Here is a 14,931-nt window from a genome sequence, read left to right as displayed (position 1 = left end):
CTCCATGCAGGGTCCTTGCCTGTGGGTCTTGGGGGTTGCAGAGATACAGACCGCCCTCTCTGAACCAAAAACCCTTTGTTCTTCTCCTAGTAGAGAAAAATTGGCTGAACCTACCCCATTCCCCATTCTCCTTTTGGAAAGGGAAAGAAGCATTGAACTTTTAGAGCCCTTATACCACTACTGACAAATGGCAATCAGGGAGTTTTACACATGGCAACCAGAGGGGTGATGAGGCACAAGTGGTCACTTGTGCTTTGCAGTAGTTTTGATATAGCCTAATCAATGCTTATTTGCTTTGATTCTTCTTAGTAGTGAGCAGAGGCTGCATGGGCAGACCATTGAAACAATCAAACATGGATTTCACCAGGGAATTTTGAAGATTTGTGACTTTATGTTGGCCAACAACAGAAATGAACTGCAATTATTTTGATATTTGGAATGGTTGTATTAGTACCGACAATATTTAAGGTGAACTTCCAAAGATGTCTTTGTCTGTTGGTGAAATAAAAGAGTCTTTCCTGTCTTTGTGTTATATTTCATTACAATGTATGATTACCTGTCCAGAACAGATCTCTTGGAAGGGAGCAAGAGCTATTGTCAGATTAACTAGAGCCATATGTCTGCAGCATAAATCCATATAATGGAGGGAGTCATGTACCTGGGAGGGTGGATGGATGCTCCAAAGAAGGAACAGAGAGTGAGAATAGCTGCTGAAAATCCAGAAACCTTTCTAGCAGCTGAAGTGTTACACTGCTTGATAACAGAGCACTTGAGTTTGCATTTAGGCAGTAGCAGGCTCAGTGTCATGCTCTGGGGTCTGGATCCTGCAGACTGATGCAACAGTCCATGGCAATAGACTACTTTGTGGCAGTTTTAATCTGTAGGTTTTCACATGCTGTCAGGAAAGCTTGTGCATTGCACACATTCTGTGTCAGGTCTGCACATCTCAGAGGGCTCTGATGGGAAATTGAGCATGACCAGCATGCCCAGGAGAACCACTGGACAAAAATGGTGCCCAGGACAGCCGCAGTGCACACCTCAAAACCCTCCTTCTGGGGCAGAGTACTTACACTGAAACTCTGCAGATGGGCTTGCCCTGAGAGCTGCTCAGCCTCCGAGGCACATCCTGGGTGCAGGCACTGCTCCTTGTCAAGGATCTGGCCCTGCCTAAACCAGGCTAAATATTAAGTCGTCTCCTTCCCATTAACTTGTGAGGAAAATTACCCTTCTGAGTTTGAATGACAGAACAGCATTAAGAGTATGCACCTTTTTTTTTTTCTTAAATCAACCAAACAGAAAATTCACAATGAGGATGATCTTGTAATTACACACACGTCAGAACAGAGAGCATGATAGTTTGCTCAGATTTCTGTGAACGTTTCTTTAGAAGAATTTGGGAGGAGAGAGGGAGGGAAACATTCATTGTAAATCAACTTTGGCATGAAACTTTTGTAAAAAGGTGCCCAACATGCATTACATTCTTTGTTCTGTGTTTTTCCTACATATAAAGCCCTGACAACCTGCTATTCTATGATTGATGCACTTATTTCTTCTAAAGTATCACTAACCAAGCATATCATTTTTATACAGTAAGTGTGTATTCAATTTCCTACAGTTTGACTGCTAAACAGGCTCAATGGTAAAACAAATATATACTGCAGCAGTGCACTGTTCAGGGGGACCAATGGAAAACTTTGGAGTATTTTTCATTTGTGTTCCCTTTGCTTTTAGTAGCAATGAAATCACAGCAGGGGCACATGATAACTATCCATATTTTTATGAAAGTTGTACTGTCATTGGGTGAAGTCTCCAACTACTGCAGACTTTGTACAATGTTAATAGGAATATTATGATTCATATATTCTTGCACAATAAAGCAGAATGACATATCAGGTTTGCAGGCTCTCCTGACAAGGTATGAGGTATTTATCTGGGTTTGTACACCACGGGCTTATCAGCCGAGTATCTGAACGACTATTGACATCATTATCATTCATGTATTCATAAAATACATGGGGTCTCCCAGTTACATTCTACCAAGTATGGAGTTGCTCCTTCTTAGTGTGAAAGAAAATATAAACGGAGAGAAAAAGAATTCCAACTCCTGTAGGCTTAGCACTGGATCCCTGGCACTCCTGGACCGGGCGGGAGGATAATGGATCTGTGAGAATTCATGTATGTTTATGATGTACGAGGCATTTCAGCTGACATTGAATCAGGTCAGTGGCTCCATTGGACAGGATGCAATGTCAATGGAACTGTTATGTATTATTGATGTCAGTCACAGAACAGATAAAAACATTAACAAAATAGCTTCCATTGCCATTTATTTTTTTTTCCCCTCAAATGACAAAAGGCACCAACCCTTATTAAATACAAGAGGCCTCCAATGTTTCTGATTCTCAAACACTTTTGACTTGGAGAAAATTTAGGAAATTAGAATATACTGACAAAACAATATTTATACATGAGAAGATTGGCTTAACTTATTTCACTTATATTTTCATTTGGGGAATTAAGTTTTGCCTGCAAAAGAGAAATCTGCTCACTCTAGGTCCACTTCTGCAAATTGTTAGGTATATGAGTCTTTTATTCACTACATTTTTGCTTATCTCCAGGTTATGCATTACTATCCCAATGAATCTCTAGGAATCATTCTTATTTACATTGAAAGCAACTTTAAATAGCTTGGTCTGTGACACTGAAGCACATACTGGCCCTTCTTCACACCGCCAAAGACATGAAAAGACCATCACACAAATCACATCCAATGAACTACACAGATACTTAAAGTAAGAGAACATGTGAAAATTAAAAGCTTTTAACATGGATTATACCCATTTTACCCAACCTCTTACCTTTGTATTGCACATTGTTCCCTAGACATGCAAACCACTCAGGCTGCTGCCACCACTGACCCATTCCTAAGTTAGCACCTCATGCCCCACCAAAATCTGAGCTGCATTTTAAACACCATGTTAAAAATAGGTATGTATGAATAAATATTTACAGGATTTAAAACCTCATGAGGAGGGAAATAAGCACCGTGGGCATACCATCCAAAGACTACAGACAGTATCTTGGCATTCTGTATTATCCCAATCCCTTTAGTGACATTTTAAAACTTAAAGCAAGTAAGTAACACCATAAATTTCAACAGGGCTCTGCATGCTGAAATTCAAGCACTTAAAGGTTGCACAGCTTCAAAGCATAAACCATACATTGCATTTGCCAATCAGCTCCATGAAGGGATACGGAAAGGTATTTACCTAATTTACATGCTTAGAGTTGCTTTGTGCTCATACCTTTGGTGGGCTCATCTGAGATTTACATTTGCCCCTGCACCCATGGAAGACAGCTCCATTCAGAGAAAAATTTAGCAAAATCAACAATTTAATTTTAGTAAAGATTATGACCTCAAACAAATATGATGAAGTTAGAGAAAATGCATTCCAAAAATGATGTGTCTCTTTGCTTCTTCCTTTCTAATAGGGTTTGTTTGAGCCTTCACTGTGGATTTGTCCTATTGCTTAATTTCACCATAGTATTCAAAACACCCTGCGTCAACTGGTAAATTTTGGGTACAAAAACCCCCCCAGGAATTCCAATGTCATACATTTGAGCCCTTGTCAGTAAACTGGCCTCACCTTTGAAACTGCAGGGATTTACAGAATAGGAGTTTTAATAATGACACAACCTGATTGAGTCTGTTGATTTTCACAGTAATCCCATTTTAAAAATATTTTTCTTGCATCCATCCCCCTGCAACTTATCTTTGCTCCCTAGTTCTTTGTTTTGAACTAGGAATGCTTATGGGGTCATTAAAGCTATAATTTGTGTGCTGAAATTGTTGCCAAAGATAGGTTACCACTATACATAAGTGTTATCTTCAGAAGTGAAAGCAAAGTAATAATCTTTCTCTCCTCCCTCCCAAAGAGATACCACTAATTAGGAATTCTTTGATCCCACTGTCTCTGAGCAGAGACTGCTACAGGAAAGGTCATCAGGCCCCTGGCACGAGTATTCAACCTCTTATATGTAAGTGGACCAAGTTTTACAAAATATCATGTCCTTTCTCTGAATAATTTATTTGAATAGTTGCTGCACCCATCTTGGGTAGCCAGCCTCTATAATTTGTTACATTTGATGTCAATTCCACAATTCTCTCCTAGTTCTGAATCAGAAACACACATTCACCAATAAACCTTCTTTAGATTCACTGGTGGTGCAATGTGCTTGCTCCATTCCCTTGGTCCAAGCTGGATTTAAAGGATGCAACAGCCAGAGGAAAGCGCAAGAAGTGGTTTTTGGCTTAGTCTCATGCTCCTAACAATGCAGAAACCAAGCAAAACTACAGTGGGTGACCCTTCTGTGTGTGTTTGAGACTGTCCTCTGGGTGGGTGAGAAAAAGTCATTTGCCTCTGTCTCACAGCCCGAGCAGCAGGGACAGGGTGAGCTCACCCTGCAGGAGCCAGGCTCATCCCTCTGCCCTACAAGCTGGCAATGCAGTGAGTTCCATACACACATTCCCCATGAATATAACTCTATTTAACAAAGACTGCACACTATTTGTTCCCTTTCCCAGGTCTTTCCTTCCCTGCTAGCAAGTGGCTGTTGCAGTTAATCTAAGGAGACCCCTCCTAGGCTCTCTTTGCTCACAAACCCTCTTGTGCTGTAAAACAGATAACTGAAAATTTTTATGGCCAGGTTCTTAAAATATTTTTAAACTTGTCCTTCCCCCCTGCCCCAAGCTTTTTGATGTAAGGAGAAAATCTCACACAGTGCCTACCCTTATCTCCCCAAGAGAAAACAAAGAGAGTTAAAGGCAAATGTCTTCTGCAGAGACTGCCTTTTCTGTGCTGCTCTCCCCACTGTGTGCCAAATAATGGCATCTGTTCCTGCTGTTCTTTAGTTCCCCCATCCAGCGTGTTTTCAACTTCCTGTGAAAATTTGTGGTTCTTAAATCCAAAGGTCATGTTTAACACTTAAGTTCAGTTTGGAAGGATTTGGATTTGTTTCTCATAATTTTTTTTCCCCCAGCTCTCTTTTGAGAATAGACAAAAGGCTTTCAGCCCCGCTTTGCATTGCATGTTTTACACACCCCAGCATACATCTCTGCAATTCGGGTTAATACTCTACAAAATACCCACTCATGTATTGATAAGCATTAAAGGATTGCTCTCTCCATGCCTTCTGCCAGTGTGTTAGCAGCACACAGCCCTCACTGTATGATCAGTCTGCAGTATATAGGAATTCCCTCTGTCAGCTCTACAAAAAATTCAAGCTGCATGTAAACAAAGCCACATTTCTAAGCAGAGGTTCTTAGAGTGAATAGCCAAAATTCTACTCAGTTATGTATGATGGTTTTCTGCAAGAGGAGCTGAACCCAAATCACCTAGTTAATTTTCTTATTTGTTCAAGTTGGCCTCAAACTGGGATCTCAGACCTGAAATGCCAGTGAGAAAACTGGCTTTCTGGATTTTACAGGAGGGTGGCTGAGATGGTTTGATTATTGATGTATTGTAGGCCTGTGTTTATTCAGTATTTCTCTAAAATACAATTTTAAAAAGTGCATATTTGTCAGCCTAACAGATTCACTGAGAGAGTTTGAGGCATAATTTTAGAGAGGCAGGGAATCAAAGGCAAATACATCAACAGAAAGAAAAAAAGGCCAAGATCTCCACAGTTTCATTTCTAAAATTAAGAAAAATGGTCCATGCATATCACTGAACACTTATTTCTGTGCCACGGAACTGGGCTACTTCACAGAGCACTGGGCAAGAGCCAGAGAACAGGATTTGGGGTTCACACTGCCTGTGTCTACCACGCCTTCAGCCTGAGACTATCTTTCTGTCTGAGAATTTTTCTGGCAAATGCCACTTTAGAGATGAAGGGAAAAAGTATCCTGAGATGGGCAGGGATTTAATGATGCAATTTTAAAAGTGTTTTTGTATGTTTCATTTCTGTTCATTTGAGAAAGGGAATTACCTCAGTTGTGTGGTGCTCTGTGTTGGCTCCCAAGATTTTCTCTGCCCTTGATTCACAGGAGTAGGCAGAAGCCTTCATGTCCTTTAGTCTGCACACCCCGTGGATCTGGCGTGGTCTCTCTCGTTTGGTCCGAGAATCAGATGCTATTTCTGGTCTGAAGACATTTGTTCTCAATTGCCTACACAGTTCAATAGGATTTTAAGGTACATTTGTTAGGGATTATAAAGCACCTAAAGATGTATCAAGTGGAAGGGTCAATACAAGATCAGGCTGTATTGTGTTACAGCGTGTTGCATTATGTGGTACGTCTCAATTCGCTGTTGGAAACCAGATGTGGCAGACAAGCCCAGCCTATTTTTTGAACATTTGTAGATATCTTTGAATTATGTCATCAGTGTTTAAAGATTTCCACAAAGATTTCAAGAAGTAGATTTTCTCAAGTCTTCCAATCACTATCAAAACCTCAAATTCTGGTGGGTAATTGAAACGCTCTATCCCAATTCAAAAAATAATAAGCGTAAAAAGAACGCTTTCATCTTTCATTTGTAATATATATGGAGCATGGTATGAATTTGCTACCTGTAAGGTGTATTGAATTTTTAATCATCTATATATTTATGGTAAAGAGTAACACATTACTTCTAGCACACAAAAGCTTATGGCATACGATTATCCTTAATTAATGGGTAAGTGCAAAGCTTTATTATTCAATGAAACTGATTTATTATCTTAATTCTCCGACGTTCTACTTCATGTTTCCATTGAAACCATTGTTTGCACCATGGTAACCAGTAACCACCATATGTACGTGATCCCTTTTATGACCTATACGTAATTAGATTTTATTATTTCCTTAAAGCTGAAGTGCTGCCTGTGCAAGTGGCCTGGCTCCCCACCCCTACAAACGAGGGCCGGGTCGCTTGCCGCTCTGCGATAACCAGGTGGGATTTTAGTGTGTCATTACAACCCCTGGTTGTTTTTCCCCAGCAGTCCTGCACATCCCTGCTCTCCCTCTCCCAGCACGACGGCGTGCCTGCCTCCTGTCCCTGTCTCCCGAGCCTGGCACAGCTAGTTAACTGAAAGGACGTGAGAGCAGCTGAAAGCCAGTGGGTGTCGAGCTGCCTGGTGGAGAGATCCCCAGCTAATTGCTAGTCCTAACAGGCACAATTAGCCGCTACAAGCCCTTTGAGATGGCCCTGGGCTTCTCTCAGGTAACAGCCATCACTAGATAAAGGCTGAAATACGCTGCATTTAGAGAGACACTTGCAGACAGGGATGTCACAGGCTGCCAATTATGCTCTGCCTGTACACAGTCACTTCCAAGAACCAGACAAGACACATACACCTGAAGTTAAAGGGACAAGATGTGTACTATTTTGAACTACACAAGTGTGGGGCACGTGAAGATATAACCCTTCTCAAATTAGGTCGTGTCATCTTTTCAATTATCAGTTCTTGATCAAGTTCTGCAGTGTTTTTCAACATTTACTGCAAGCAGTAAGTCCTGGAAAGCTCAGCAGGAGAGGGCTGCTTATGTTTTTTTGCTGTATGTGGTGTTACTTTAAGCAAAGTTTCACCATTACCACACAGATGAAATGGCTTGACAGGCCTCTCTTAACCAAACAGTGATGCTCTGCCCTGTTGGGACTGCAATCTGTCCATTCCTCACAGAGGAGGAGAGGCAGATTAGCATGTGTAAAGATTACTTTTGAAATTAATGAGTGTTCCCCATTTATCCATTAAAAAAATTACCTTCTCTGAGCATCAATACATTCTTCCTCTCAAAAAATGAACTTCTGTACAAAAACAGCAGCCTAGAAAGACAGCCTGAAAAAAACCAACAGATCAGATTTTGAGTATGATCAGAAGAAAATGGGCAGTTTGAGGTATCTATCACAACAGAGGACTCCAGCAACAGCATCCCACAGAAAATCATTATAGATCAGCACATAAAAATTCAAATGTTTCAAAGTTGGAGACTCTAAGAATTTCAAGACCTAAATCTAAGTTGTGGTCATTGGTATTAAAAAACAATTTCCAAGATATATATAATGAGCACAAATACTGGCTCCTGAGCCAACCTTAGTTAATCACTCACCTCTCACTTTTGCACCCATTTTAAAAGAAATTAAGAAAAACTGTACAGAAAACTTCCTCTGAAGAAAACTTTTTATTTTGTTGCTCTGAGAACTGAAATGATTCCACTGCTTACCTTCAGGTCATGTATCTCCTGCCCTTCTGATTGAACATCAGGTCTCCAACATGACTAACAGCACGTTCTCATGGTATTCATAAAAATCTGTAAAAACCACCCATAACAAATCAAATTAAAAATCAATATTAAGAGATTTTTATTTATTTCCTATTTAATATCTTTAAAATTTCATATTTATTAATTTTTCTTTTTAATAGCATCTTAAAGACCATCTTCTAAATCATATCACATCCAGTAAAGCAGGTTAATGTTCAGAAGTCAGCTTCCCCAGTTCCAACTGATACCACATAGGAATGGCTCTATATGTTTAGGAAGCTTGAAGGTTTTAAATATATATTTCTATATTTTAAGACTCACTTTAAATTTTCCCAAGAGCTTTTTGATCTTAATATGGAAAGTATGCAAAGACTCTAATTACTAATTATGGAATAGTTAAATTCTGTTAAAGGATAAAAATTGCTTGACACAGTTGGTTTCACCTCCCCAGAATTAACAATGAAGCTTCAAATGTAGGCTCATAGGTTTTGTTGAGACCTCTGTGCTCTTACCTATAAGGAAGGAAAAGGAAACCAGTGAATGGATCAGCAAAATACATTACCTGCTCTTAGGCTTTTCTGGTAATGATCTACTGATTGAAAATTCCAGTGGCAGAGTGTTTGACCAGATTCAAGGTAAAAGAACCCAGGGAACCTGTGTCATTTCCACTGCTCATTTCAGATTCTAGAGACATTTTATTAGTTTGTTACAAACAAGTTTGTTTTTCTTATAAAAAAAGAGTGGACGTCTTTGAAATATATGCAAAATCAACATACTAATATTTGATTGCAAACCATGGAACGACCAAAAAAAACTAAAAGGAAAGAATGAGTGCTCTATTATTAAAATAGTAAAATAAATAGACATACATTTTTTCCTTTTTACAGATACATTTGCAACCAAATTAGCAACAAGATCTCCTCCAGTATAAATAAAAAAGGCTTGCACTTACCTATTAATTAAGAATAATGGAATGCCATAAGCTTTTGTGTGCTAGTGGTACTGTAATTTGTTACTCTTCTCGACAATAAATATATAGCTGATTAAAAATGCAGCGTGGCTTACATACATTAAATTCATACTGCAGTGTGTATTGATCCCCTTTGCTCGTCCTGGTAGTCCACTGCACTCAGGGCAGGCGGGCTTTGACCCTCTCAGGTAATGAAGAAAAGCCTCTGGCAAGGCAGAGAGGAGCACAGATCTCCCAGGCCGAGCTCCTGGGGTGTCCTGATCCAACCCACCCAGGAGCCCCTGCAGCCTTTCTGTATCATGGGGGGACAACAGACCAGACCCTGATGCTCTCACCTGGGACAGTTTCCCAGCTCCCCCTTGAGCCATCAGCTTTGGGGCTTTTAGGGACCAAGCAGGGCTCACAGAAGTCAGATTCTCCTTCCCAGCTCAGAGGTTTGGACCATTGCTCTGGTGTCCCATCTCCACCTGTGAGTTATCAAAGGGAATGGCCAGCTGTAGCTTCTCTCCTTTCCTGCTTCCCATCCTCAAAAGTCAGGGACAAAAAGATACCAGATATATTCCATTGTAATTTGTACAGCAGAGGAGAACCAAATGTACCAAGGATAACATCCTGGTAAAAAAATGAATTAAATTTCCCAAACAAATTAACAGACATGGAACTTGTGAACTCCTCTGAAACAACAACAAAAAAATTATGAGGATCAGGTGACTTCTTATTCCTGTGAGAAACAGGATTATTGTGCACACCACTGTGTGTGCTCCTCAAACATTCTGCTGCCTATGGCTTCACACAGCATTGCAGCATTGGGGTCTTTTTACAAATTGACTAATTAGGCCCCAATCACTCCAAGTGTTGTCACATCAAAGTAAATATTCCAACTTTCCTTTTATGGTGATCACACCTGAACTCAGAAATTATTATTTACATGAGTAAATTAAAACAGATGAAATTTAAGTATACACTAATATATATATATATATATATATATATATACATGGCAACAATCTAAAATGCCATTGGACCAAATTAAGTCCATCCAATATCTTCACATTCCAGATTCTACAGAACTTGAATTTTTATTTTAAGAGGTCTAAGTCTTCACCCATGTGGCACAGAAACATCTAGATATTGGTTTTCCTATAAATGATTATTTACAGGGCTTCTTTTTCCTGCAAAACCAAATATTTAGAACACCACCTGTGAAAAACTGAACTTGTCACCCTTGCTGTAGCCTCTTTCATCTAATTTGGGTCAATTATCACTCTGTACATGTTAACACTACCTATTTAATTGCTAATAATCTTAGCAGATAAGAAGGAGAAGTGAAAAGTTGGTTCTCCTGAGAGAAATCAAAATTTGCTCCCTGAGGGAAATGTAGACGGGAAAAAGATAAAAATGGAACCAGAAAAAATTATGTCTAGAGAAGAAAACAAATGATGAACAACATGCAATATTGTCCCACAGAATGGTAAGAAATGTGATGACCAATGCCCCAGGATTAAGTCATGCTGATGCCCAGTTCAGTCCTCCCTGCCTGGGCAGTTCTGCTGTGGGCTGAGAGCATTGCCTGGCCCATGGGGCTGCCTCAACATGATCAGGGTGGCTGCTCTGACCATCACAGGGTCCTCTACTGTCACCTCCAGAGGACTGTGCCATCCAGACAAGGAACACTCAGCATGACTTGCTGTCACAGCACTGAACAGAGAATATTCACTCTGTGACTAAATAACTAACTAAATAACTAACTTTAGCACAGTAACTGCTGCATGGACAAATATTAGGTGGGGGGGGGGGGGAAACCCAAACCAACAAAACAAACCTTACATTCAGATGAAGCTAAGGTTTTCAGATTAACCATTTTCCCTTGGAAAACTGCTCATGTATCTTTACAAGTCCAAATGCCAGTTCTGTACATTAACTTCAATGCAGTGTCTGATACCAGGGTGGTGGAGCTTCTGCCCCTCACAAACTCAGAGAACTGATACCAACTCATCCACTAACAATATTTGCTGCCCTTGGACTTGACAGGTGTAATATTGACCACTCTGAATATGGTGTGGTTTGTGACACCTGATAGGATCTGAAACCAGAATGGTATGACTGTAGAACATAAAATAAGATATCAGAAAAGAGACAGCCAAGAGATAAATTCTGTGAGTCCACCTGATCAATCCAGCTGAGCAGAGTGCTGCTTTCCTGAACCCCAGGAAACAGGCATGTAAAATATCTGTTCCTTGATGGGCCTGGCAGATGTGATGCCAGAAATAATTCTACACTGATTTATTTTTTGTAGCTTTATCTAGTTCTCTATATTAAACCTACAATCCTAAAATAATTTTAGGGCCATTTATTTTTATGTCTACCAACAGTAGAGTTACCCAAATGTTAAAAGCCTATGCTCATAGGCCCATAAAAGCACTGTTGATTAGATTGCAGTATTTCAGTTTTTAGTTATCAACACTGACACTTTGGGAAAAAATTGAGTACAATATACTTCTGTACACATTGCAGTGTTTTTAACCATTTAGTCAGTACCACGTACATCAAATAGACACCATAATAAAACAGAAATGCATTAAACATACATCTGGAAGCACTTTGTAACTGACTTCTGCTTATGAAAATGACTGTACATAATTTCATCATTCACTTTAATTCAGTCACATGCTGCAGTCGGAGGAGTCAGATAACACACTGCAATAAGATTCAAGCATAGATTTCTCCTTGTGCTAAATTCCACGCTTTATCTGTCAGCCCACACTTGCCTTCAGTCGTGAGCCCATAACTTGGCACCAGACCTGCAGCAGTGGTGCTGGCACAGCAGAGACCTGCTGGGGGTCACAGGACTCACTTCCAGAGTGCCCCTGCCCTGGACAGCTCAGACCACAATTCCTGGGAGGGCACTCCTGGCAATTCCAGCAGCACAATGTGACCCTTAGGCAGCTTCACCAGGAGCTCTAAGGGGAATCCAGACCTTGCCTTCCATGACCAGGAAACAGCAAGATGTTTGCACTAGGTACCTGTTCTTCTCTCTGTTTTTTCTCTCTTTTTTTTTTCCCCTCACTGCTTGGTTTGAACCATTGCCTTACATGCACTGCAGGATGAAGAGGCACTGAGTGTGTACAGCTATTTTCATACTGTATGTTTGTCAGTTCCAGCCACACAAGGAATATTTGCAGCAATAACAGAGGCGACAGCAGGACATTGCAAAGAAGCCCCCACCTTCCTTCCATCCTTGCAGGGTGACCAGTGGGAAACTTGCTCCAAAAGGGTGTGCATCTAAAAACCACAGGCACTTTACCTGATCTACTTTTTTTTTTGTTTGCAAACACCAACTAAACCCCAGGAATGGGCCCAAGCACACTGAGGAAGTTTTAAACTGTAATGCTTGGCCCCTCTTGCAACTTTTTAACTCCCATGTCAATTCATCAGAGAATGGCTGAAATGATTAGCACAACAGATATATTATAGCTAAAAAAAAAAAAATTAGAATTTAACCGACACCAATCTACATTGTCAGTATCAACAACAAAACCCCAGCAAAATGTCTCTGGTCTCTATGACAGTGACACTTCTGTGGCTTAGTAACATTTCCAATTTTTTCTTTAACTTATTCAATTATAATATCAACTTCATATAGACTGATTTATAAAAACAAACCCACAAATGCTTCCTGGTTTAAAATGTGAAGAGACAGCTTTTGACAAAATCTAGAGATTTAGTTAAGATTCAGCACAATAGGAAAGGTTTCCAAATTGTCTACTACTCAATGATCTGAAAATACTTTAGAAATATTACATTATCTAAATTTCAGTGCAACAATCATTCATACAACAATCCAGGCAACTAAATAGAGGTATCTCTTTTGCAAGTTAAGGATTCTAAAGCACAGAAATACTAAAGTGTTAAAAGATATTACAAGACTTCTGTCCCAGTACTACAAACACACACAGATTTTTTTTTATTTATTTAGTCCAAGTCTGTTTTAACTTTCAGCTATTCTTACTTATTTCTTCCCTTTGCTTTGCTGGAGAAAACAGAATCTTCAGAGCCTTCAAGTGAAAATCCACTGCATTAAATGTAGTCTGGCAGGCTCTGGAACAGAAGAGCATTGTCCCTTACAGCCTGGCTGGCTGGCCAGTCCAGCTGGCCTGGCTGAAATCTCTTTCTTGATCATCTTGTTGATAGAATATATTTTGCTTTGGCACTTCTGCCACCTGCTCTTGTTTTCCATTGCTCCACGGCTGTGTAAGCGCTTGCCCACTTCAGTCTACACTTACTCTGACAGTGCAAAAATGTTCCCTTTTCATAGACTTCAAATCTCCTTTAGCAAATTAGTCAAATTTGCTAATTTGCATTTTTATGCTTTAAGATGAAGCCAGACAGATCACAGGGAAGCTGTGTAATGGGAAGGCTCTTACTGGGACAAAATCAGGGACATTTACCCCACAATCCACGAGCCCAAGTAGAAGTTATTTGCATTGTCACTAAAGATGCTCAGGATGACATGAATGGCAAATCCTCTTGAACTTGGGGTGGTGACTGAATGTAGACAGGCTGATAAACTCAGCAAGCAATGGAGCAATACCAGTGCCTTCAAACAGCACAGAGGACAAGAACATCCTTTACTCCACTCTCCTGCAGAGCACCTAGAAGTTGCTGCCCAGCACCAGGCAGGCAAAGCCCCATTACCTTCTCCCGGAGAGAAACAGGACACCTTCCTCTTCCTCTTCTCCAGGGTTCCAGGCCATGTGTTTCCAAAGGAAAATAACTGCAGTAAGGCTGGATGCAAATCAGCTGAGGGAGCCGCCTCGCTCTCCACAGCTGCAGCAGGAGTGCAGCAGCAGCAGGAAGACACTGGTTCAGTAAAACCACAGATTAAGAATGATTAACCTTTACTCGGGTTTGCAGTGATCAGCAAGGTTCTAGCCAAGGGGTGACATCCTTCCACCATCCCACAGCTCCCAGGGTGGGACTTGCCAACGCAGCAAACTCACACGCTCGTTTTCACGTGGCTCTGAGGTTTACTGAGCAATGCTGGTCAAAGCACCCTTATTGTTTGCCAACAGAAAAGAAAAGAAAGTTATTTTTTTCTTATCTTGAAATGCAGCTGTATTTTACTGCAAAGGAGGGGGAACTGAAAATAATTTTCTGCATCAGTATTATCAATTATCTAAAGCCCATTTGTACCATTATGACTTTAATGTTCTCCCAATAGAAATATAATTCTCATTATTTTTATTGGGTTTTATTTTTATATTGCTATTAAATGCATATCTCCAGATTTTCTGTTTTCTTAAACTGTGTGGGCCAAATATCCAGCCCAGTATGAAATTCTGGCTTTGAAACTGTGCCCCTGGGCTCAGGCATGGATGCAACATGCACAATGGTGATGCTGAAATTGCTTAGGCACGGGATCATTTGTACAAATCAAGCTATGCAAACAAACTTAGTGCTCTTGAATTTTACTGTAACCACCAAAGCATAATTGGTAGAAATCATATTTCTGAATAATCCTCTTTCTTGACCCAAAAGGACTAGTATTAGGGAGCAGGTAATGATGCCCTTCAGCACAATTCATTAAAACATACTAAGCTCTTAACAGAAAAAATCTGAAAGAACAGGAACTGTTTGAGAATATGGCTTATTTGATATTTTTCTATAGATGTTTTAGAATCAAGACACATTTAATCCTCGCTCCCTCTTCTCCAAAGGTGGA

General features: G+C 40.2%; 1 long non-coding RNA gene across 6 annotated transcripts; it reads right to left on the bottom strand.

Moving 5' to 3' along the window:
• Positions 1–2,158: 2,158 nt before the first annotated feature.
• LOC135279660 (uncharacterized) lies at positions 2,159–14,159 on the bottom strand. 6 transcript variants are annotated; one of them, XR_010346880.1, is made up of 6 exons: positions 13,905–14,159; positions 9,545–9,676; positions 8,683–8,751; positions 8,201–8,287; positions 7,741–7,815; positions 2,159–6,166 (listed from the first exon to the last, which is right to left on the bottom strand). It is a non-coding gene; the product is annotated as an uncharacterized LOC135279660 (long non-coding RNA). The 6 variants fall into 6 exon arrangements; XR_010346881.1 differs by lacking the exon at positions 8,683–8,751 and having other exon boundaries at positions 13,905–14,153; XR_010346882.1 differs by lacking the exon at positions 9,545–9,676 and having other exon boundaries at positions 13,905–14,150.
• Positions 14,160–14,931: the final 772 nt, after the last annotated feature.

This window comes from Passer domesticus, chromosome 12 (assembly GCF_036417665.1).
Source record: "Passer domesticus isolate bPasDom1 chromosome 12, bPasDom1.hap1, whole genome shotgun sequence".
Lineage (NCBI taxonomy): Eukaryota > Metazoa > Chordata > Aves > Passeriformes > Passeridae > Passer > Passer domesticus.
The sequence above is the reverse complement of the archived record's forward strand: the minus strand, read 5'-3'. Positions and strand labels throughout refer to the sequence as shown.